Source organism: Cupressus sempervirens, chromosome 4 (assembly GCF_028749045.1).
Source record: "Cupressus sempervirens isolate cs-2001-9-10 chromosome 4, ASM2874904v1, whole genome shotgun sequence".
Classification (NCBI taxonomy): Eukaryota; Viridiplantae; Streptophyta; class Pinopsida; order Cupressales; family Cupressaceae; genus Cupressus; species Cupressus sempervirens.
Genome location: NC_143121.1, coordinates 785,374,518 through 785,402,463, shown reverse-complemented (window position 1 = coordinate 785,402,463; position 27,946 = coordinate 785,374,518).

The following is a 27,946-nucleotide window of genomic DNA, read 5'->3' as shown; positions in this document are numbered from 1 at the left end:
TGCAGCAATAGCAGAACTAATGGAGAAAAACAAAATTCAAGCAGAAGAGATAAGATCTCTCAAGATGGAACATGAATCACAGGCCATAATGTTATGTGAAATCACTGAAGAAAAGAAAAGAGCAGTTGAGGACAGAGTCATGATGGAATATGACAAAAGAAATCTTGCAAATAGAATTGAAGAAAAATGTACTGAATTAACAAGGATGTCAAACTTGTAAATGGATACACTTGCCCAAATGATGAACCTTCATCATGAACTCAATATGAAAGATATTGAGATCTCTACTCTGAAGATGCAGAATGAACAAATGGTGAATGAGTTGAACAAAGAAAAAGAGGTAGCAGAGAATCTAAACAAGTTAAGCGAAGCCACTGAAATCCCCAAGATTTGCCCATGATACATTAGGACTTGGATACAACAGCATTGAAGTTGGTGAATTATCAAAGAGTGTTGAGAAAAGAAGTGACAAAGGTGAAGATTCTAAATCCATTTGTCATTACTGTAATAATAAGGGACATACTACTAATATTTGCAAGAGTAGAAGATTCAATCAGAAAAACACACCCAAAAGAAAGAGTTACTATCATAAATGCAACATGCAAGGACATATGACACAAGATTGTAGATCCAAAGTCCCAAGGACACATATTTAATGGACATTGTCATAATTGCAAGAAATATGGACATAGGGCATTTGAATGCAGATCAAAGACTATGTGGACATCAAATCAACCAAAAAAAGATAATGGAGGTCACTACCATTGGGATTATAAAACCAGCTACAGTTGTCACTATTGTCAAGAGTGTGGATATATACCCTAGAATTGCATAAGAACACATTTCAAGGGTAACTATAAAAGATGGTTGAACTAGACTACTTGCTTCAGTTGCTTGAAAACTAGACATGTGGCACCCAAGACTAAAGTAAATAAGGGCAAAGAAAAGATTGATGTGGAACACATAAGAATAAACATAAAGAAGACATGGTAGAAAAAGGATGGATCAAGTACATCCTATGAAAGGGTCACTTCACCCATGAGGCCAAGTGATCACTTCTCATCTAACTAATCACAAGATAAGCCTATAGGGATGATACATAAGGAAGTATCACACATCAGCCCTAAACCATGAAGAAGCACTACAAAGTATAAATTTGCATAAGACAAGATGCTAAAACTAAACTTGAAAGATGATGCCAAGTTTTCTTTGGATGCCAAATGAAACTACTTTGGATGTCAAGTAATTATAGCTACCAAGTGGATGCCGAGTTGTAAAAAATTTGGAAGCTAAGTGATAGGTGCAGGTACTAAAATGCATTAAATGCAAAGTTTCTTCTGTCAGTTAAAAGTAAAAATCAATTCATTTTTGAGACATTCAAACAAACAATGATTACCTTGAGAACAACTGAGTGATTTTCAAGCTTGCAACTAGTGATTTAGCATCTACTGAAGTGACCTAAGCATTTATCCAGGTACTTCTTTTTGGTGCTGAGTTTTACAGTTTGTAAAGTTCACTTTAATCATTAAACCCTAGTTCAGATACAAATGGCATCTAGTTCAAAAATGACCAAAGGGATAGTAAGTCATGAGATTCAACTTGTCAGCAATGAGGTTAAGCAACCTGAGTTTAGACCTATACCAGAAGTTACATACAAAAATGATCCCACTAGTGCCCTATCCGCCATCCTTGAAAAAATTGTTATGGTTCAGGATGTGCAAAAGTGCTATAACTCTAAAATAGGATCCATAGGAGATTTGGAAATCTTTAATGCCTATGACAAACTCTGTGAAAATGGTATCCTAAAAGATGAGTTTTCTATTATAGAAAAGAAGGGTTTAACCAAAGCCCTATTTTTCCCAATCGTATTAAAAAATGAGTGGATGCGCATAATACTTAACAGAATCCACAATAGAGCATTCTGGTTAGAACAAGGACCAGTCAAGATTACCAAGAAAATGGTTGATAGGGTTACAAGTTTTCCAACCCTAGATCGACCAAAGACATTATGAAGTGAAAAGAAGGAAACAATTGAGAAGAACATAGGAGCAAAGTGGAATAATAGAGGCATTACTATAGGCACCATAACTGATCCCCTTCTAGACATTGTTGTAAGGATCATATCACATAAGTTTTATCAATTCAGTAGGTTAAATAGTGTACCCTGCATAAAAGTGGATGTGGAATATAAGCTTGTAAAGAAAGACCACACCTATAACCTTGCAGAGCTCTTGTTGCAACAAATCAATGAAAATCTTGGAGCTATTAGAAAGTCCAAGGGAGCACAGTGTAAATTTGGTTCAGTATTGGTTTGTATGTTCTTCTATGCAATAAAGGAATTCCCTTCATTTGGAAAAATTAAATGGAGTCAGAATAGAACCATTTTTGATCAAATTAATGATTTCATTTCACAAATGGGAGATAGATTTGATGATCAAATGTCTATCTATTTTGAGGATTTCAAAAATGCAATGAAGAAAAGAATGAGAATACCAGTTTCACTAGTAGAAAAGCATGTAAATGACATATGTTTTCTTGTTGATATTGATTATACTTATATTCAAGTAGTCCTTCCTAGAATGAGATGGCTTAGACCATTGGGATATGAGCTTGATGTTGACCAAGCTTCTGTAGCCATCACAACATTACTTGCAGAGAAAATGGACAAATCTTCCCAGGCATTCGAAACATTTGACACTGTCAAATCAAGAGTTGTTACAAAACTCAAGACAACCACTTCAGTCAAGAAGAAGGACAAGTTGGTAAAGTAGATAAAGAAGAAATTTGGTGTTGAAGAATCTAGAGCAGCAGGCGAAGTAGAAGAGATTAGTGAAGGAGAAGAAGGTGAGCCATAATAAGAGCCACTAGAAGAGAAAGATGAGAGTGCCAAGGAAGTAGAAACCAAGAAAGCACCCATCAAAGGTAGAGTCATCAAAAGAAAGACAAAGAGACCTTCTACTTCTCAGCCTTCACCAAAGAAAGTTTTCATGAAAATTCCTAAGAAGCCAACAACTAGAGCCACAACAAGGGCCTCTACCCAAAAGGCCATAGAGGAAGCCACAAAGAAGAAGAACACAAAGGCATAGTAAGAGCCAAAGAAAAGGAAAAGATATGTGGCCCAACTTGATACTGATGAAGAAGATTAGACTAAAAGGGTAAGTCATCCTCCTAAATCTTCAGTTGATATATTATGTGAGAAGATTAGGAATGGAGATTAAAGTGAAATGGAAAAGATTGATTTCAATAAGTTTAGTAGAGAGGAAAAAAATAGCATAGAAGAATCAGTCTACGCATTAATGGCACAGTTCAAGTATACATCTCTTGAACTAGATGGACAATTTCCAAAGGAATTGTCTAAAACTATAGAAGACAGATGGAATTTCTGTCTAATGATGGAGAAAGAGATGAGGGAATCAACCCTAGCAAACCTATTGCCTGATTTAACAAAGGAACGGGTAACTCAAGCAGTCAAAAGGCATAGTAAAAGGTTTACACCTAAATATAGGGCATTCTCCATCCTAAAAAACAAAATTGAAGAAGTTGTATAGAGAACTACAAGAGTTTGGAAAAACTTATACAAGACAACTGAAGATGTCCTTGAAGAGGTATACAAAGAGGAAGCTGCTACTAAACTTGAAGAAACAAGGAAGAGGAGAGAAGAGAAGACAGAAGAAGAGAAAAAGGTTCAAGAAGAGGAAAGCATGAAAGAAAGAGAGGATGAAGGAAAAGATGAAGACAAAGCTACTAATGAATAGCAAAGTGTGCAAGACACACAAGTTTCACCTCCTAGCCTGCCTCACTCTACTACCACACCTATAGAGATCATAAAGATAAAGGATGTTGTTGACACCACATGTAAAAAAATCAATCCATTAACTACAGAGGATCTTACTAAGACCTTTGACCAAACAACTCTACAAGCACAATTGTGTACAAGTCCTATATTGGTCAGTGTGGATAATCTTCAAAAGTCAGTAGACAAACTCAAAGAAACCAATGTGTCACCACAAGAACCACCTAAAACCATTCAAACTACTAGGCTTACATTTCTACCACCTCCATCACCACCAACATTAGCCACTCAAGCTCATCAGGAGCCAAGTGCAACAATAGAGGTAGTCACAGGGATAATAGTTCAAACAACGACTATACCTCCAATAGCAATGACACAAGAAGAAGCCAAGAAGGAAGAAGAGGACAAAGAAGAAACACAAGATAAAGAAGAGTCTGGAATACAAACTTTGGTTGAATTACCAAAAACAAGAACTCCCACCAAACCTAGTCATAAGTTGAGTACTGAAACAATGAACCTACATGTCAGTACACCAAGTTCAAGTTCTACTAGGGTAGCTAGGACCATTAATTATGGTATTCCTGAGGTTGGTGAAGAAATTAAAATACCCTATTATGATTCAAGCACTCTAAATGAGGAAAAGATGAATGAAATCTAGAGTGCATTGGATAAGAGAAGGAGGCAAGAGGCAATGAGGAAAGACTAAAAATACAAGTAGGCAATGAATGAGATAAAAGATATATTCATGGATGCTTTTAGTCTTCAACCTCCAGATGCAAGCAGACCAATACTTGAGCAACTATCTAATATAGTTGACCAAGTGAATAATGAAGACCATGATACTAATGTTAAACTAATGGAATGGTCAGAAAAGAAGTTTGAAGGCAAATTCAACTAGAAAATAGCTAATAACATAATTTTGGGATAGGTTGACCTAGCCAAGAAATTAGAGAATTTAAAGAGTGTATTAGGGAACATATTTTCCCTTTATAGAAAATTGTGTGATTTTACCAAGTTTTCACAAGAAATAAATCTGAAAATTTTGAATCTTGAGAGTAAATTAAAGCTCTCTAGCAAGAAACTACCCTTAGATCCTACACAAAGTGAAAAGCAATTTTCTCAAACACTTCACACTCAGAGGGAATTAGCTACATTATTAGCAAAAGAGGCCACTATCAAAGAAAAGCTATTGCAAATCCAAGCCTTCATCACTCCTCACTTGGAAGTATTACACAAGGAGCAAATGTGTGCAGAAACAGTTCTAAAGAAGGATCCAAAAATTTCTACACATGAAGGACTTGTTGATCTAGTAGCAGAGCTTGCAATCCAACAAAAGTCATTGGATATTACCTTAAATAATTGGGATGCAACTCTCCAAATACTCCTTGAGGTAAATAAGATATTTTTGGCCAAGCATGGCATTACTATTTAGGACCCTTTGACATCCGTATAAAAAAGGAGGAGATAATATTCTAAGGGGAAGATAATATTGTGAAGATATATTAAAGAGAACATTAGGCATAATGGGACAAGACATCAAAATTTACATGACAAGGCATTATCAACTCAGATATATTAAAGAGAACATTAGGCATAATGGTACAAGACATCAGAATTTACATGACAAGGCATGATCAACTTAGGGGGAGTTATAATAATTTTTGAGGTATATATTGTAAATTACAATATTTTTATCAAAGTTTTTTTAAAAAAAAACCTCTATATATATATATATATATATATATATATATATATATATATATATATATATATATATATATATATATATATATATATATATATATATATATATATATATATATATATATATATATATATATATATATATATATATATATATATATATACCAAGCAGATCAGTGAACGTACTCATAAGATTAGATAAATAATGCTTAGTTAAGTGTTTTTGACACTCATGTCAAAGGGGGAGATTGTTAGACTAAGAATGGTTTTGCCACTTGAGTGCCAAAGCAATTAACCACTTTCTACATTAAAGCAGAGTACACTATGTATGCTGAGCCATAGGTTGTACCGAGTTAGGAAAACCATTAGGTGCCAAGTGATCTTTAGGTGTCGAGTAGCCTTTAGGTGCTGAGTGAAGATCAAGTGTCGAGTGACTATAGGTGCCGACTATGATACAAGTGCTGAGCAATATTCAGGTGTCGAGTCATAAACAATGTCGAGCAAGATAGGAACGATACAGGAGTTGAGTTACAGAAGGTGCTGAGCATCAGGAAGCAGTAAGTGTCGAGTAACTTAGAATCACCGTATGATTTTGTAACTTCACAAACTTAGATGTAAACCATTTTCAAGGATGACATATGGCAAATCTAGAAGGATTTAAGTGATAAGATCAAATCATTTAAATTTCCTATGCAATCTACATGCAGCCAATAAGAAAAATGGGGAAGGCATGCAACCAATGATAGAAGTATAAGGAATAAGCAGAAATAGAGATTCAATATGGATTGTAGATCCATATCTAACCCTAAGTCTTTGAATGTCTTTATAAGGAATACTAAGTCTCATTGTATGGAGAAGGATGAAGATATGGAAGGGAAACTATTTTCAAAGTGAAGTATTAAAAGACTTAGAGGAAGAGATCAGTAGAAAAATATTCAGTTAATCAGAACAAAAATAGGGGATACAAATGAATATCAGATCTCATAGGATCAAGATCAAAAGAAAGAAGATCAAGTACCTGTATTCAGCAATCAAGGATTGTAAGCTATCAGGTTTATTATACCTAATATTCTTTAGCCATTTTATTAGAAAGGAAATCCTATGATGATAGGTTAGCTTAACAGCTATTTTTTAGATCCTTTAAACAGGTGATTAAATCCTTTGATAGGGTATAACTTCATGTAAAGTGTTTGTAAATCCTCTAACCAGGTCACTATTGATATAGTGTAAAGCCTTTAACAGGGCAGACCATGAGAAGTGGTTAAACATTATTGCTGTATTAATTTTTGTGGGTATCATCCCCACCCTAGTTTTACCTTCTTATTCTTGGAGGGTTTCTAGGTTACCAAAATCTCAAGTGTTATGTGGTGATGCATACTTATTTCTCATAATTGCTTAATGATTCTATGCATGCATTTTCATTTCAAAGATATGCTATTAAGGATTTAAAATAGGCCAAAAGCTAGTACTTTTGATTCACCCCCCCCAAGAAGCATTCTTTCCAATAAGATATTACAACAGGTAGAGCTCAAGCCTAGTGTTGATATTTGCAAAGATACCACATCAATGCTCAACTGTTGAGTTTTTCCAGTGGAAGTCCCTATAGTAGGAAAATTAATCAATGTTGTTATTGCCTCTTTTTCTTTCTCCTTAGGGGTCTTCTCCTCTTCTTTGTCCTCTTTAGATCTTCCTTGGTCAATTATAATTATTTGAGGAGGTGCACCTTGACTCTATGCTATAGGATCAGAGATATCCTTCTGTTATATTTTCTCCTTTGCTTTCTCCTTAGTAGTTGAAGTCATTGTGACTATGGAATCAACCCTAGCAGATGCATTTTGTGCCAGTTGCTCTTGTGGTTGTCCACTTTTAGCTATTGGAGTATGTGAAAGTGGTTATTGTGGATCCACCTTCTCCTTTTTTTATTAGCTACTACCTTCTATAGTTCCTCTACACTCACCAAGATTAGATTGGTACACAATTGTGCTTGTAGTGTGGTTTGGTGAAGGATCTTTCTAAGATCCTCTGTAGTCAGTGGGTTGATATTCTAACTAAAGGTGTCAAGAACATCCTTCACAATTATTGTCTCTACAGGTGTAGGTGTTGCGTGTCAAAGACTAGGTGGTGGTAGTTTTGTGTTTTGTACACTCTATTCCTATTGCTACTCTTTAGCTATTCCCTTATCACCTCTTTTTGTTTCCTTCTCCACTATAACTTCTTCCTTTTCATTTTCCTCTTCTTCCTCATCATTATTCCTTCCCTCAAAGGGATCTTCTTGTCCTTCCCTAAACTATGTGGAGGCCATAAATTACTTTCCACATGAGAGTGGACTTCTTCACAACATCATCAATTATATATTGCAAAATGCCAAAGGCTCTGTATTTGGCTATGAATTTGCTCCCATGTTTCTTACTTGCCTTGCTTATTTTACCTTTTGTGAGTTCAAGCATTACATGAGCCAATGTTGACTCTCTGATTTCTTTCTCCATTTTTAGGCAATAATACCATTTATTTTCTACAATTGTATATAGCTCCTTAGGCATAGTATTATCTAGTTCAAGTGGAGTATTCTTAAACTTGGCCATCATATTGTAAATTGATTCTTCCACTAAGTTTTGCTCCTCTCTACTTAACTTATTGAAATCAATATTTTACAATCTAGACAAGTCTACATTATCCCTAATATTGTCACAAATGCTTTCCAAATCTAATTTTCTGGTGTGACGTACCACTCTAAACTGGCTATTATCATTAGACTTAGTTCTCTCCTCATCTGACTCTAGAGATGCCACATATTTTCTCCTCTTTTTCTCTACCAGTCCTCCTTGGTCTATGGCTTTCTTCTTTTCTTATTCTTTGTCTACCATTGTTGTAGCCCTTGTATCTGCCCTTGTGGTGGGTTTTATTGGGCTTGGCTTTGCTACTTTCTTGGTTTTAGGCTATGTTGCAGGTTTCTTTTGTGCTTTCCTCTTTTTGGGCTCTACCTTAGGTGCTTCTTCTTTTTGCTTGGTACCTTCTTCTTCTTCAACATCTTCACCCATGCCTTGGGTAAGTACTAGTGTTCCTTGCCCCTATTCCTCTTCTTCTATTTCTTCTTCAACTTCTTCCTCTGCTTCTACTGTGCCTTCTCCAAATTTTGCTTTCAGCTTCTTTACTAGTTTATCCTTTTTCTCTAGTGTAGAAGTAGTCTTTGGTTCCATATCCATCTTGTATCTCACTACATCATATGTAAAAAAACTTGGGCATCTTTATCTACTTATTCTACAAGTAGTGTTTTTATTGTTGCAAACACCTCATCAATATTTATCTCATACCCAATTGGTCTAAGCCATCTTACATTTGGTATGGTTGCTTGAATCTAAGTGTAGTCAATATCAACAAGAAAAAAAATATCATTTATATGTTTCTTAACTAATGAAACAGGTATCCCCAGTCTCTATTTCATAGATTTCTTGAAATCTTCAAAATAGTTGGTAGTGAGTTTCTCAAAATTTGCCCCCATTTGTTCAATATATTCATTCACCTGGGCTATTATGGACCTATTTGTCTTCCAGCTAACCTTTCCAAAAGAAGGAAATTAGTTCTATACATAGATGAATGTACATATCAAAATTTCTCTAAATTTGCATTGAGCTCCCTTTGTTCTTCTTATAGATCCCAAATTTTCATTGATCTATTGTAGTTGTAGTTTTGCTAGATCATAGGTATGATCCTTTTTAACAAGGTTATAGCCAACATCTACTTGAATCTAGTATTCTTTTTACTAGCTTCTTCGGAGTCACTTCTTAGTGTTTTGGGCCAATCTAGGGTTGGATACCCTATTACCTTGTGAACAATCCTTTTTGATATCTTAACTAGCTCATCTTCTAACCATAAATTACCATCATGAATCATACTAAGTTAAATTCTAATCCATTCAGTCTTAAAAATGGAAGGGAACTCTAGGGCATGGGTTAAGGCCTTCTTCTCAATGATTTGAAACTCTTCTTTCAAGACTTCATTCTCACACAATATATCATATGCCTCCCTAATTTCTATGTCTCCAATAGAACCTATCTTATAGTTATAGCATCTCCTAACATCTTGAACCATTACTAACTTAGGAAGAATTATAGATAGGGCTTTGGCTAGGCCATTCTTGTATGCAACTTCAAGGACACTAATTGAACTTCAAACAATTCTTTATCCTAAGGTTTTCTAGAACTAGAGGCCATTTGTGCAATCTAGGATTTAAACACAAAGAAATTTTGAAACTACATAGCTCAGGACTAGTATAAATACCTCAAAATTGATGAAACTATGCTGAATCTCTCTTGAAATCTTCTCAAATGCTTAGAACATGCATGGAAATCATTTTGCACCCTTCTTGTCTTTTGTTCTTTTCTCTTGATGGTGAAAAATGATTCAAAATGTGAACATATACCAGTCTTTTATAGCATTTAATGCTTAATGTGTTTATAGTTGTCCACTCAGCTCCTTAAGCAATTTTGCTTTACTTGGCTTCCATTATCTTTCCAACACTTGGCATATACTAGATTTTCCCTTTGTAGGACCAGAAAATGGGTTAAATGCATAACATACTATGAGAAAACCACAAAACTCAATCAACATACATTAGCACCCACTAGTCTACCATGAAAGCCAAACTAATAAAGAAAGCAATAGAAACCCCCTTTTTCGTTTTTAGCTCCCATGTCCTTCTTTCTTCTCCAAATGATTGTAGCTCCAATTTGCCTATAGTGCACACAAGATTGAAGCAAAAGTCTATGATGTGGATAATGCCATGAGAATACTTGAAGTTGTGATTTGAATGTGAGAGATGGAATGAGAAATCTAAAAGAAATTAGGACCTAAAGGCTTCCAAGACTTCAAGAGGCCTCGAAATGAGAGAAAGAGTGTCCATTTTATAATCAACACTCAAAGTGAGGGCATTGGATTTGTCACCCATAAATGTGCGATGTGGCAAGAGATTCCTTTGAGAATATATGACACATATGACAAAATATGCCAATTATAATATTCCATGACACATGAAAGTCAAACATGGCTAAATGTGGAAGATAATCTATGACGCGTCATAAGACACCTCAACCCACTTAAAGCCAAGAATCTATGACAAAGAAGCCAAATAGAGACATGCATAAGAGAATAAGAATATTTGATTATTAGAAGTCTTAGCCAAGTGTCAAAGGAGAATCCATGAGGTGTCATATCCAAGCGTCATGATGATGCAATATTTTATGAAATATTCGAATTAAAAATCCTCTTATTCCACAAAGTAAGAATTAGTATAAAATGGAATTAATGATGGAAAATGGAACTTAGGAAATTGTAAATTTCCATGGTTTGTAGATAATGAACCAATTAATTAATAAAATTAATTAATTGAGGATGATAATTAGGAAGAATAATTAGAAGGAATAATAGAATTAAATTATGGGTTATTTAATCCTATAGAGAAAATTAATAAATGATTGGCCAAATTGATTAAATGAATGCCATAGTATCCTTTGATGAAAATGTGACAATGAATTGGTTGATATGTAACATTTCATCGACATTGTAAATGCTACAAGATTGAAATTGATTGATAAGGTTTGATCATAATAACACTGTCAAACATTGTCAATGTTATTAAAATGGTTGATGATGCCATGATTTGACATTGAAAGCCTCAACAATGTCAAAGATTGGATAGCATGAATGATAGTTTGATCTAGCACTAAGAGCCACGATAGTACTAAGGTAAAATTGATAAGATTGATAGGTTGATAGGTTTCCAAGGCACTGAAAGCCACAACAATACCTAGGGGTCGAATAAATGATGATTGATTTGGGATGTTTGATACACTCTAGGCTGGTTAGGATTGATTCTGAGTGATTTTGAGTTGATTTGGGGTGATTCCGAGTTGATTTGATATGATTTTGAGTTGATATGAAATTGATGTGAAGAAGGATACAAATGATAAAGTATGATCAATCTGGCCAAAAGATCAAAGTTAGTAGAATGAGAAAATGGCAAAAATTAGTATGAAGAAGTGATGAATTCATAGATGTGAACCACTTTTGAGCGTCTACACCCTTACTCAACTTCAATACAAATTTCCCTTCACTCAGCATCCACTACTAACTCAATTGCAACTAACCACTTGACTTCCATTGAGTTTGGCAACCAACTCGACATGTATTAGGATTTTACTTGACATCTGAAGGAAACTCGGCAACACTTGTCAAAACTTGAAATTTTAACTTTGCATCTCTATTCATGCTGATCTCTCCTTTTCATTACTTACTTGTCTTGGAACTGATGTATGATAAATCTTTGTATATCAGTCCCACATACCTTCTTTTACTTAGTTGGATGAAGTGTGACCACTTGATCTTTTTGGTGAAGTGATCCCTTCATTGGATGTGTTGCCTCCATCTTTTTTCTTCCATGTTTAATTTATTTCTCCTCTAATGTGTTCAACATCCACCTTTCCTTCTCCTTTGTTGAACTCTAAGTTGGGTACCTTTGACCTTGTTGGAAATTTTTTACTAATATGACTAGTCTTCAAACAATTGAAGCATGTAGTTTGGCTCAACCATCTGCTATACTTTCTACTAAAATGTGTTCTTATGTAATTTTTAGGGACGTGTTCATATTCTTGACAATAGTGACATCAATGCCTAGTGTTGTAGTCCCAATTATAGTGATTTCCATGACTTTTGGTCTTTATTGATTGGTTAGGTGTCCACATAGGCTTTGATACTCACTCAAAATCTCTATGTCCATACTTCTTGCAATTGTAGAAGTGACCTTCAAATCTTGGTGTTCTGATGGTTCTAGTCCTACAATCATTTGTATGATGTCCTTGCTTGTTGCATTTGTGACAGTGACCCATGTTTTTAGGTTTATCATGCTGATTGGCATTCTGGCTCCTCCACACATTAGAGGTATTTCCTTCTTTACCACAAAAATGACAAGTAGGTTTAGTTTTCTTACCTTTGTCACTTCTTTCCTCTATAGTCTTGGATGAATCTCCTTTTATAGTGCTGATGTATCCTAGTCCTGAAGTATCATTATTGGATCTTGGTGATTTTATAAGTTGTTCAAAATACTTAATGGCTTCATTGGGTTTTTTGAAGCTCTCTGCAATTTCCTTTTCTCTTTTTAGGTTATTTTATAGTTGTTCATTTTTCATCTTCAGCATGAAGACCTCAATGTCCTTGACATTTAGTTCATGATGTTCATTCATCATATGGCTTAAGGTGTCTAGCTGGATGTTGGAAATTCTTGGTTCCTCTTGTCATCTTCTATCATAGTGTTAGCTTTAATCGCTCTTTTCTTTTGTTCAGTCACTTCATAAAGCATCATAGCTTGTGATTCTTGTTCAAGCTTGAGAGTTATGATCTCTTCTACTTGAGCTCTATTATTTTCAATCAAGTCTATTATTGTTGAATCGAAATCCTTGGAATCTCCATTTGAAAAAAATCTCCTTGTATTGTCTATCATTCTTAGCTATGGCAATCTCTCTTCTTCTCTTTAAGGATTTCCTCAATTATTCCCTAGCTTCTTCTAGAGAATGTAAAATGAAATGTATCTTAATCTCTTGGTTCTCTATGATCTTCCCAAATTTGTAGACTCGCATTTCCAAATATTTTTCTCCAAGCTATAAGGCTTCTCCTTGTGAGAACTCATCTCTAATACTAATTGTTGGAATTTACAAGCGGGAAGATTTACCTCTAAGAGGGGGGGTGAATAAGAAGTAATCAACTTTAACCTCTAAATTTTTTAGCTAAAATTAATCACATGCATCTAACATCTCTAATAAACATGAAAATAAAGACATGCATGAAAATAGATAATAGAATATTTGGTCACCTAGAAACCCTCCAAAATGAGAAGGTAAAACTAGGGTGGGGGTGAAACCCACAAATGATCACTTCAGCAATATGTAACTGGTTAAGGTTACAAATTTGGACCACCATCAATGGTCTGCCCTATGAAAGGCATGCCCTATTAAAGGCTTTACACCCTATTAAAAGTTTCATGTCTAAAGGATTTACAACCCTGTTAAGGATTTACAATATAGCTATTAAGCTAACATATCATCATAGGATTTTCATTCTCCTAATACAATGGTTAGAAAGTATAGTAGAATGTCTTTACGTAATGACTTACAATCTTCAATTGCTGATTCCAAATCCTTGTTTTGTTCACTCTAATCTGATCCTTCTTGATCTAATATAACTCTATTCATAGTGTTGATGCCCTATTCTAATCAATTTGATTTTGCAATGTTGTTCTTCCTCTAGGTCTTCACACCCCTTTTACTTCCTTCAAAACTTTTCTAGCATTCACTCATGGATTCCCACATGACCTCCTACTCTATTGAATTATGGGGTTTCAAGCTCCATATAAAGGCTTTGAGACTTAGGGTTAGTTATGAATCTACAATCAAGATTCATCCATCTTTCTTGCTCAATTCTTTCCATATTTCCTAATTGGTTGCATGCTTTCTCCATTTTTATAATTGGTTGAATGCTAATTACATAGAAAATATAATATATGTGATCTTATCTTGTAGATCCCTCGAGATTCATTTAGAGTCGGCTCAAAAATGGTTTATATCTAAGTTTGTAAAGGCACAAACACTTATGCTAATTATGTGTTACTTGGCACATACTGATTGCTGATGCTTGACACATATAGGATTTCAGTCTTGCTTGGCTCCTATAGTAACTCTATCTCACCTATAGTAACTCTATATTGCTTAACACCTATAGTAATTCTATCTCACTTGACACCTATTGAATTTTTGTCTCACTCAACACCTATTGAATTTCTAATTTGGCACATATTGTAGCTTGACATCTATATTATACTTGGCATCAACCTTAAAATTTTGTTAAGTGTGTTGACACTCAATTTTCTAAGCCAATCCTAGACCATTGGAAAGGAAAAAGCATCAAGAAATTATTAGGAGAGAAAAAATGATAGATATGGTGGAGAATGTCAGTAATGAAGACCTTGATACAAATGCAAAACTATTAGAATGGTTAGAAAAGAAGTTCAAAAATAGAATAAATGAGAAAATATCTGGCGATATAGAACTTACTCAAGTTATATTGGAAACCAAGGTTGAGGATGTGAAGAAGGTACTTGAGAATATATTCTCATTGTACACAAAACTATGCAATCCTACACTCTTCACCCAAGAGACCAGAAGTCACATTCTGAGTCTAGAGAGCAAAATTTCTACATCAGGTGCAAGATTACAATCAAGTCTAGCTTAGAGTGAGAGTCATTTTTGGATTTTCTTTAGACATTGAGTTAGTTAGTTGTCATAATAGTAGATGAGCTAACATTAGAGCCACATTGACAAACATACAAGCTACCCTCACCCCACACATAGAGATATTGCACAAGGAGCTAGGCTACGCTAAAAATCTACATAAGAAAGACCCCAATCTTTCTACTTTAGATGTTACACCTTGATTTTGAGCTTGCAATCAGAATTAATACTTTGGATGTTGGATGTGATAATGAGGATGCAGCCCTCAAGATAATAATGAATGTCCATAAATCTTTTCTGGACAAACACACACTAAGTGTATATTCCATTTGACATAATTGTGAAAAAGGGGGAGAATAAAAGAAAGGGGGAGAAACACAAAAAAAAATGGGGGAGAACAATAAGAATGGTGGAAATATATCATTGAGGAGATATATATTTTTGGGGGAGAAAGAGAATAAAGGGAGAAATATTAGCTAAGGAAGAGCATATCAGATGAATGATTATCAGTAACACGATGCATTAAAGTCAAAGTGTAACAATAGAGATACATTTACTTAGAAAGATTCATAGATTTTGGATACAATATATACATATTAACTGAGGGGTAGTTATCAAATTTTGAAGTATACAAGTTATTGCAAAATTTTGAAATTTTTAAGTTTTGTATATAAGCCAAGTCATGGATATGTTATGCTTGAGAGATTAAGGATAATATTTTATATTCAAGTGTTTTTGACACTCATGTAAAAGGGGGAGATGGATGATCTTATATTGGTTTTGATAAGTGAGTGTCAACACACTTAAGCTATTTATTTAGTTCATGCCAAACCAATTATATATGCCAAGCACAACATATAAATATTAGACCATGCTGAGTTGCAATGAGTGCTGAGTCACTCAAGTGCTGATTAGAAAGACCATGCAAAGTGATTTAGGAGCTGAGTAAATAGTGGATTTTGAGTAATGTAGGTGCCAAGTCATAGTATAAAAAATAATGCATACTGAGCATTAGAGACTTCATATGCCGAGTAACATAGTTTTGACATATTTTTTTGTAATGGCACAAACAACTATCAAAACTATTTTTCAGCCAACTTAAGATCATATTTTGATATTTTGGAGATAAGGATGAATCGCTATTTGGATTACCTATGCAATCACATGTAGCCAATCACAAAATGGGAAGGATTAATTGGAAAAATGGATGAATCTTAGCCATAGATTCATACATAACCTTAAGCCAACAAAGTCTTCTTAAGCAGGACAAAGCCCTAAACTCTTTATGGAATGGAATGAAATGGAATATTTAAGGAATTGAAGGAGCAAACAAGATAGTTTTCATGCAGAGCATTAATGGTGACTTAGAAGTTGTGAAGAAAGAGTGAATTGCAAAATTAGTTAGAGAAGAATAGAGGATAGACAAAAAGATACAACATTGAGATATCCCATCATGTAGGATAAAGAAGACATTATTTAGAGGTTATATATTATCAAGCAAGCAAGTGCCAACCACAAGATCTATGCTGTGACATTTTAACATGTGATTTTAGTCAAATCTCTTAATAGAGTAGTCCTAATAGGTTGTATGAAATCCTTTAACGGGGTGTTTACTTAGTTGTAAGTTGATGTCCTCTAACAAGCACACTTTTAATAGGATGTTGAAATCCTCTAACAAGGTGAGACCTAATAGTCTTTGTAAGCCTTTAACATGGTAGACCTTTCACAAGGTAGATCATGTTTCATGGTCAAAACATTGTAACCTTCATTGGATTCATGTGATGAATGTAATGTGAAAGTTTTATGGGTTCAAGTTTAAACTACTGATTCACCCCCTCTCTCAAAAGTTTACCTTTCCTATTGTAATTCCAACACGTTTACATCCAAATCTAATTAAAAAAGTGGAAAGGGTTTATTTATGTTCCAAACTACTAGTTTGGTATGACCAATGTTTACACTTGTAGAACTCATTGTGCAACTAACAGATTTAACCATACCTAGATATATGCTTCCAACTTGCACATTTGTTCCTTCTAGTTCCAACAATATTTTCAATGGCTTCCCATCTTATAGAATTGTAATTGTTTGAAGTCATATTGAAGAATTAATAATTACTTCAATTGCAAAAACCTTGTTAAGAATAATCTAAACACCTCCTTTTGTTTCATGTGGTTTAATCGATTGAGCTCCATTATCTGATTTCTACTCTCTAAATAATCCTTCCTTAACTTCTACAATAGTAACACATCTATTGATTCTAGTTTCTATTGCTAAATTTGGGGACTTACCCTTGTCATTTCTGATGGTTTTAACCCAACCTAATTTAGTTCCTAGTGTTAAATTTTTGGACTCACTTTCCTCCTTACGAAGAATAAAACCATATTAATAAAATATTTTCCTTCCATCTAGATTCTTACATTATTTATCAGGATCTATCCCTTTAAAAAATTCTTTTGGCAAGAATTTTGAATTGATTCCATCATGTTCTATTTTAACTTGGTATTAATAAATGGGCTTAGAGATTCTTTGGGCACATCACAAGTATTTTCTAAAATAGTTCCAGATATGGAATTGATCAGTTGACCACTAACTTGTTGAGAATTGCCCATTGTATATTTAGTAGATATATCATCTACTTTTCATAATTGAAGAACTACAAAACTATTAGGTTTGTTAGGAAATCTAGTATCTTCCCAGGAAGCTTCTAAAGATAGGACTGGAATATTTCCACAAGTTTTATCATACCATCTATCTTAAACCTCAATAGTCCAGGTCTCCATTTAATATCATTAGAAGATATTTCCCTTCTTTGCATGAAATAGTTGTACTCTAAAACATGTTGAGATAATGGGTGTTGCACACATCGCATAATATTTTTATATTGTATTATTTTATTTTATTATATAATGTTGCACCTAGATGGACATGCAACATGTAAAGATTCCCATGGGATATACTTGATGAGTTTTATTGTAACATTGTGATAATATTTCATGTAATTATTTAATATTGGATAAAATAATTAAATTTCCTATATTAAGTATGGGGTCAATGGGCTAGGTAGCACATGGTTTTAGCACATTGTTTATGTAATACCACTTAGTGGTTTTTTTGGACTTGCTACTATATAAGAAACTACAAGTGTAGTTGTTGGAATGAAAAGATAGAAGGAAAAATAACAAGAGTCGAGCAGAACAAGGCTTGACAGGTTAGTCAAGGGAAGATTTGTGAAGGATGGAAGCATGGCATGGGATGTGTGGATTCATGTTTATTCACATGGGTTGCTTGGTTGTGGCTATGACTTTGAAGGTTTCCATGGTTGTATTGCAGTACTGTTTTTGCTAAATAATACATGGTGATGGATGCTTTTAGAGGTTGTGTCTTTTCCTCAATGAGGGTTTTCAGGGTATATCTTGTGTCACATTTTGTGGGTATGTTGTCTATTCTCTTGCATGTGGATTTCACTTACATATTTATTTTACTTCTATTATGGGTTATGTGGAAATGATTATATTCTTTGTTGAAAGTTTCCTTACAAGCTATGGTTTAATTATTATAACCCTAGATTGAATCCATGGGAATGCATGAGAGGATAAAAGAAAAGGAAATATATATGAGTTTTAATTGTGCTAGTTAATAGTTTTTCCCTCTCACTAACTTGTCTTTACCTTGACTCTAGATGCCCAAAATGTGAGCAAACAAAAGGATGTTACCAACAAATGGGTCAGTGTATGCATTATATCACTACCCCTTTTATTGTAAGGCACAACTCCCTTATATGCAATATATGCAACAAATTGTGTTTTTAATAGATCATTAGAAATCTTGAGATTATAAGATCTTAACTTGAGAGTAGCAAAGGATAACCAAGTTTTTTGTAGGCACAAATAGGTTAGGAAAGATGTATATGAATATCCTATCACACTCAATGCAATGATTGCAGTAGATTATCTTGATATTTTTTGACTTCTAATTCTATTTTAAATGTGAATTACTCATCTAAATGCAAAAGTAGGAAAGAAAGTATTATACATATGAGGGCAAGCGGAATTGGTTTGGCTATTATCCTTGACTAAAATAGAATTTAACAAGTATCCAATAGATTCACATATATTATCCTTTAATTCCCAATGAAATTCCTAACATGCATGAACCTATCAAAAGAAGCAACATAACCATATATGAAGTAGAAAATGGAATTACTATACTACAAATATCAAATGAAATTGAATCCATCTAATTATTTATAGGACCATGTGCAATTGTCTTTCAACTCTAAGTGCAAAGCTATCTAATGCATGAACTAGAAAACATGAAAAGAAAATATTGTAAATGGAATTAAATCTAACCATTCCCTCTCAAGCTTTCCCACCTTTGTTATGTCAAAAGACATTACATTTATAGTCTATTGTTATCCTTTCTTAATTCTAGTAGAGCAATAATCATATAATAGAAAATAAAATATGGAAATATCCAATTTCTATCATGACATGAGCACCTGCTATCTTTTCTATTTATGATTTTGAATCCGTGATACTCTTGAAAACACACCATGACCATTCATGTTCATGTAGTCTCAAAAAATCCTGTAGAAAATAATTTATTCTTTATTTTCTATTTTTTCATACCAAATCCATATATTTCATATTCTAATGGTCATTGCATTATTGAATTCCCATTATTGATCTCAAATCGATGTAGAGATTAAAACAATATGAATTCCTTTATAACTTCCTCCATGGATCTCTCCACATACACGTGTCTTCTTGTCACTTTTTTGCATAGAATAATGATTGAGAAACTTCACATAGCGAGATAGCAACATCCATGCATCTCTTTCTAATCTGGTAGTGATAACAAAATGATGTTAGGTCTCTTTGTTCCATGATGTGGGTCCCTCTTTCGAATGAGGCACACCATGGAAAATAGTTGGCACCATTCCATTGCTTGGAGAATTTAAAATTTACTTTCTTTCCTTCATGGCACTTAGTAAGTAGATTTTGACTACACTTCATGAAATGTGATGGCCCACCAGACATGTGCCTTTACGTCACTTAGTTGCATAAATTATCAAATGGGCATCTTTATAGAGTGACATCATGACTTGTGTAGATCATCTTTGATCTAATGGACGAAGGAATCCAAATTTTGTTTAATATTTAAATGGGACTCAATATGAATGGTAAACATTTGGACTTTCCAATTGGTCGATAGCATGCTTTCTTTCATTCAATTGACTTTTCAACTTTGTTCTTCGCCACCTTTGACTTAGTTCTTTGACCATTTCTACATTTTTTTTAACGTTCATTCTATATTGGATCTAACTAATTTTTCTTCTAACTTTCTTTTACAATTCATATATCAATCTTTATTCTTAGTCTTCAATGTTTTCCACTACTATTTGCTCCAAATATGCCTATGATCTCTTTTAAATGTATCCTTCTTTAGATATAAATCTTTGACCATTGAGTTTGAAATGTTCAGAGATGAAGAAGTTCTTTTATAAAGAACTACTTCCCAACATGAATCTTATATTCAACATGATTAGGGACAAAGAATCACTAGAGATACTCAGATCTTCTCGTCAGGAAAACACATAACCTTCCCAAACCCTAATCACCTAGCCAAAAAATAATCTATTACTCATATGATTTCCTAAATTAGGTTACCTCAAAGGGAAATGAGATGAAAGATGATTCTAAATGAAATCTAGACTTAGACTCAAGACTTTAACTCTTGACTTGACTTAAAAACCCTAAGGCAAAGATATAGACTAAAACTTGAGCAACAACTAGCTTTGTTTAGAGATTTAAGCATGATAGTGCTTGAAAGAATCCAAGCAATCTCTGGTTCCGCATAAAGGATGAAAACTTGGAAACAAAAAGAACAGGATAAACTAATAAAGTAGCAAGGAGCTGCCTAAGGAAAACAAGAAACTAAACTAAGCAAAAATGCATGAAAGGGAAAACTTACCTATCTAGATACTATGCAGGGGTTACCTTCTTTTAAATTTGCATTTGATACAACTTTAGATCCTACCCATTATAAGAAAATGATAGGGTTTTTCCTATGGGATATGCCAACTTGAAGAAATTATTTTGATTCATTTGAATAATCTAAAAAGACCCTTTCCACAAGGATTAAAACTTGGAATGCATACCTCTTGGTTCATGTCTCTTATCCCATACCAACACCAAATCACCTTCCATAAAATTTCTAGGCCTTTTCCTTTTATCAAATAGTTTCTTTATCGTTCCTTCATGTTTAGTAATTTTGGGAACCATCTCTTCTTGTAGTTTAGTGAGATACATGATCCTCTTCTCTAACCCATCTTGGAAGACATCATTGTCAATTGTAGTTTTCAATTTAAAAGGAGCTAGTTCTTATGGTAGTGGAAAATTAGCTTCTACTCCATACACTAATTCAAAAGGTGATATCCCAATAGCCCTTTTAGGCATGGTCTCATTAGCCCATAAAGCATCATGAGTTTTCTTATGCCAACATTTTTGACTATTTGAGATCAATTTTTGCAAAATACTTAAATTTTTTTTACTAGAATTAGCCTGCCCATTTCCTTGAGTGAAATAATAAGAGGAATGTCCAACTTGAATACCATTATCATAGAAAAAATTAGTGATCTCTAAAGAGGAAAAATAAGATGCATTATCCATTACTAACAAAATAGGAACTCCAAACTTGACCAGAATATGTTCTTTGAGGAACTCACATACCACTTCTAAGGAAGTCTTCTTCATTATCTTTGCCTCTAACCATTTGCTGAAATAATCTATGAAAATGAGTGTGTATTAATGTCCTTGACTAGATGGCAGATTAATTGGGCCTGTAAAATTTAAACCCCATTAATGTAAAGGAGCTTCAATTACTATTGGCCTAAGAGGTAAGGTAGCCAGTTGAGGTTTACCAGTAAACATCTTACATTTTTCTCAATTAGCCACCCACTTATATGCATCTTTAAACATACAATGCCAATAATAATATCGTCCCAAAATTTTGAATGCAGTGATCATGCTAAAAAAAGTCCTCCACATGCTTCATCATGAAAAGATCTTAATAACTTCACCCGATGTTCCTCATCCACACATCTTAGAAATGTTCCATCAGTAGCTCTCTTATACAAGACATCATCATGAATTAAATATTTCAAGGTTTTAGTTTATAGATCTCTCCTTTTTTTAGTAGTCAATCCCTCAAGGCATTCATCATATGTCAAAAAATAAGCAATGTTTGAGAACTAGGGATCCTAAAGACTTACCATAAGAACATTTGGCATATCTTTTCTTGGCCAAACAATGGTATTAGAAATCTAAAGTAATAGTCTACTTATTTAGGTTTGGACACCCCAAATGATTCCTAATGCACTATTGAGTTCTCATTTAATTATTGACCAGGGACATAAACTTGGAATGGCATCTGCAAAGTATATGCTTCAAACCTCCTCTCCTAATCCTATTTAAGCAATACAAATACTTATCCTTCAAAAAAAAAAAAAAAAAAAAAACTGATAAGCAAGTGTATTCTAGTCAAAGTAGGAAATTATAGTTAGGAAATACTCCAATTGACTGTGCTATAGGAACAAGCCACTAATTCTAGTGTCAGTGGCTATAGGAATAGTAGAGTTCTAAAGTGTATAAATGAATAGGAAACAAACTCTACCCTAACAAAGCAATTCACTCATCAAGTGGGCCTCCCTTAAATGAGTAAATGAAAAGTTAAATCAAGATGAAAGTTGCAAACTTGAACTAAACATTCTATTCATCCATAAAAATGATTACACTTGGTTTGAAACAATATGCAAGAGTTATCTATTAAAAACTAGTTTGTTCAACAAACTCCAAAGAGTCACAATAGTTGATTATTTAAAAGGAAACTACTACTAACTTCCTAAACCTATGATCACTTCATGATGAGTATTGATTACAAATTATAAAGTTCATAACAAGAAACATTATTGACTATGGATAATCCTAGAATATAGCACACACTAAATCTGTGCATTGCATACAACAAAGAACATTGACTTACTTTGTGAAGACTTTGTAATCATAGTTGACTTTGACACCTCTCATGCTAGTATGTTAGTCCTTAAGTATCCATGTTAAACTACTACAACCTAATTAATCCATACACATCCAACCATATACATATATATCCACATCATCAATATTAGGAAAATGTGTTAGTCTTAATTATCACTCTTGCAAACCTATGGCTATGAGAGGTAACTACACAAAACATAGCTTAGGAGAGAAAACACTTATTAACATGTATAACTATTATATTCACCATTCTTGTCCATGAAATTAAGTAGATATTATGTCTTTAGAGATATCCACATTCTATCTTATGTTCACACATACATACATACATATATATATATACATATATCTACATATATATATGTACATATATGTACATATATATATGTACATATATGTACATATATATATGTACATATATGTACATATATATATGTACATATATGTACATATATATATGTACATATATGTACATATATATATATACATATATACATACATACATATATATATATATATACATATATACATACATACATATACATATACATATACATATACATATATATATATATATATGTATGTATATGTATGTATATATATATATATATATATATATATATATATTCTCATATACATAGAAACCATAAGTTCATATGCTTAAAAACCATAAATGTATATCTATGTGAAATAAAATGTCTTAGAAACAGGATAAAAAGTGGCGAGAAAGATGGCTAATTTAGGAGCCCATCATTCCCCCCAACTAAACTATTGCTGGCCCCCAGCAATAATAAAGTTTCAAACCTTTGCATGGACCCTCAAGTCACTAGCAATTTTCTGCCTTGGCTCATCATGAATATAATCAAAGTATCCATGAGTCTTTCCCAGTACTAGACTTCAAAGGCCATGTCATAATATTCTACACTATCATTCATTTCCAATAATGGTTGAAGGAAGAGTGGAGGAAAAAACCGTAAAATGGAACCCAAAGTTTAAGAAGTGTCTTGCCCAACATAGTATACCATGGAACTCTCCTTGTGGCAAGGGTTAGATTTTGAGATGAGTGAGGTCCCATTATCTTTAGATCCTATGAAATCCTTATCCACCTCTACCTAGAGGCATTAATTGCTATAGTAACATCCCAAGAGGAATGTTGGTCCCAATCTATAGAGGCTTGTTGTCTCACTAGATATATCTAATTGGCTCCACTAGTGTTTGATGTGACAAAGATCCAAGAAAAATATGTTCTTCTAGAGTGTTGTACCTCAGGCCTCATGATTAAAAGAACTGACATTTATTTTTCCCTATATGGCATAGCCTAGTGTTCATGAACTATCTCATTCTACATCCATGACATGAATTTTCTAAGTTGTACATCTCCTACATAAAGGACTGAAATCCAGTTTGTGTCATGAGGAATAGCCAAGTTATGCAAGTAAAATTCACACAAAAAATTCTTCATAGTCATTAGGGAAGACTAAAAGGTGTAGTTAAATTCATGGGGGGTTGATATGGATGGATTGAGGCCTTATAAAATCCTTTTTAATTTAAAATTAACAAGTTGCTCTTGAAGGAATTTTGCATACACTGGTGAAGGTGATCTACATTCCATTAGCTATGGAATTAACCCAGTAATCTAATCAATTATTTGTTTCAATACCCCAATCTCATCTAATTTCTACTCCAACTAATAATTCTAATCATTAATGACGCATTTCAATTTTTCTTTTTCTAATTTTTATTGTGTCTTTCCCATAACAACTGTTGGTACAAACTTGTTCCTGCTGCAAGAGGTAGATAAATTTGGTGGGGGTAAAGGTTTCTGATTGAGTATGTCTACCCATCTAGAAGAAAAGTTCAAAATTTTAATTTTTTCTTTAGGTGTAGAGGACTTACCCTTCCACACAACAATTATCTTGATCAAATTGGTTTTTTCACTAACATCAGCTTCCACCTTAGCCAACATTTCTAACTTTTCCTAACTACTGTGCTAGGATTCTTCTTCAATGATTTTATTCCCAAAGGTAGGAATTTCCTCTAAGTTCCTATTAACATATGGCTGGGTGGAATTATCTACATATTCCTCTATGTCTTTAGAGTCCTCAAAGTCTTGATCGCTATCTATCAATATGTAGTTAACCCCAAGGCTAACCTTTATTTTCGAACTCTTCTCTCTCATTATTGTGTCACTAATTGTAGGTTAATTATTCAAGTCCTTAGAAGATGAATTTTTCAAAGGTTCATTTTCTATAGAATCAAAAGAATCAATGTCAATAATAGGAATAGATGCTTCAACATCTTTCTCAAAAATTCTTTTACTTCTCCTCGTAGGGGGTGTGGATGAGCTAAAAGGACTCTTCCATTTCTTTTTCTTCTTGATGACTACCTCTTCCGCCACTACTTCAAGAAGTTTTTTAGCATTCTCTTCTCTAGGGGAATGTATGGTTTCTTCCATATTATTAGCATTGTCACTAGGTTGAGGTTCTAACATTTTCTCTTCTAGTTCCATTGTTTTACCCTTACCCCTCCTAAACGCAGTCCTTCAAAGGTGAAGATTCTGGAATATTAAGAACTTTTGCATTCTTTTTTTCTTTTTCTAAGAAGTAGAGGCTCCAAAATTGAAAATTATTTTTCTAGGTGACCTAGAAATGGAAGGAGAAGCTTCTTTATCATTCTCAACTCTTTGAAAATTTTTACAAAACCTAGAAGATGTTTGTTCTCTCCTACCAACACCATGACCTTCAGGGCCAAATATTCTATATTCAACCTCATTCATTTGCAATTGTTTTCCCATACCCAACCATTTGTCTATTTAATTCCCTTTCCACTATTAATTTTATTAAGAAATGGCGTGAAATGGATTGGTTGTTTCCTAACTAGACTAACAAGGACTACTTTTTCACAATGTTAAATAAGAAGCTAGGAAGATTTACAAGTTGGTCATCATGGCAAAGATGTATGAGAATTTTAAAGTCTAAAGCATGTAGGTATTTGTAGGATCCCTCATAGATAAAGTACTGAATAACAAATTTAGTCAACTAAATGAACTCTAGGGGCAAAGACAATCACCTAGTTCCTTGCTTCTTGTCGATATCCAACTAAGGATCACCATGCAAAGTGAACTGTGCTCTTTTTTATTACAGGTCAAAATATTTCACCCATGGTTCACCTTCCTAATGCAATCCTATCACCTCAGCAACTACATCTTCTATAAACTCAATTTTCAAACCTTTAACTTGCACAACCCATTCTTTCAAGGTGGACAAAAATTGTAGATCAACTTCCTTATCAAACCCCTTAAGGCTTAAATAATAATCCAAACACCCTCTCCTTCTAAACATTTCACAGGTGGGTGTATCATTTAACAAAACTATGTGGTCCACTGGTTCATGCCTTTGGAAGTCACCTCCCATTGATTCTCTAAGATAAATTTCTAACTTGCAGAATACCATTCTCATAGAATTTAGTGATGGTAAGTCATAGGCCTTAATGCATTATGGAAAAAATGGTGCAGAAGAAAACAACATACAAACTACAACTTGATTCATAAAAATAAAAATTTGTTTTCCCAAAATATAATGATACGAGTTTTACATAACATCTCATAAAAGGTCACATGTGCCAAGGTTTCCACCTGAACATGTAGCAGATCATTAAAAATTGAGATCATCTTTTACTATCTTTAATTAATTTTTATTTTGATGATGCAATCACAAAAGGATAGATCATTATGTCATGTCACAAATAAATTTTGAAAATAAAATAGTTCCCCCCCCCGCCAACTAAGTAATGGCATAGGTCCCACCAAGCCAGGTTAAGAAAGAGTGAAAAATTAAAATGACAAAAAATTCTAAAAATTGATGAATAAAAATAATATATGTACAAGTATATGTGGCACTAACCTAAAAGGCACTACAGGAAGAGTTGTCCAAAAACTATACATGTATATGTGAAATGATGGAATGGGGTGGATGGGTGCAAAAGAGAGAAGGTATTATTATAGAGAAAGTATTCCATGAAATGTAAAATATTTATTATGGTGATCCTAAATCAAATTAGGAATCAAAAAAATCATCGGTGGAAGACCCAGATTCTTTGGCTATAGGAACTGTTGTGTCAACTATGCTCTAGAACTACTCTTGGAACTCATCACAGCTTATAGGTTTGTGGTAAAGTTTCAAACAATGCCCACTGACAAGTAACTTGAATTGAATAGGATCTATTTTTGAAATTTGTATAGCTCAATTGTCAAATACTAATATAATCTCATAAGGCCCAAGACATTTTCTATGAAATTTCTTGCGTTTATGTTGGTATTGTGAATCATATAATATTGCCCAATCTCTAACAAAAAAATTCTTATCATGGATGAACTTATAATGCCACTTTTTCTATTACTATTGTATCAACTTTGTATTGTGTAGAGAAGACTTCCTGTATTCATCAAATCTATTTAATTGCAATAACTAGTCTTGCTCTACTTTGGTGATATCTATATCTAGTTCTAAAGCAATGCGAAGTGTTTTATGCTAGAACTCAATTGACATAGAGTTAGATTTTCCATATACCAACTCAAAAAGAGTAAACCCTGTGGTGGTTTTCCATGTGGTACGATAAGCTACCCATATGGCTTTAGGAAGGTGAGTCACTCAATCCTTTTTATGCACAACTACTATTTTAGTGAGAATAGATTCTATCTCCCAATTTCAAATTTTAGCTTGGCCATTGGCCGAAGAGTGATAGGGTGAAGACTTCCCGTTATGCATCATGTACTCTTGCATTAACTTAGTGATTAGGTTAAATGTGGATCATTCCCTTTTATCTATGAAAATCACCCTTAGTACTCCAAATATGGTGAATATGCATTCATAAGAAACTCAACAACTTTGTCATCCATGACATGTGTCATAGCTTTCACTTCAACCCATTTTGTTGCATAATTTGTACATACTAAGATCTAAGACTTTCCATGAGAAGAGAGGTCAATAGGTCAAATGAAGTTAATACCCCACTTTTCAATGAATGAAAATGACCTATGGCTATAGAGGAATTTCATCAGTCTTTGTGGGATGTCCCATACATTGACACCTATCATAGTACTGAGTATGTGTTGCTAC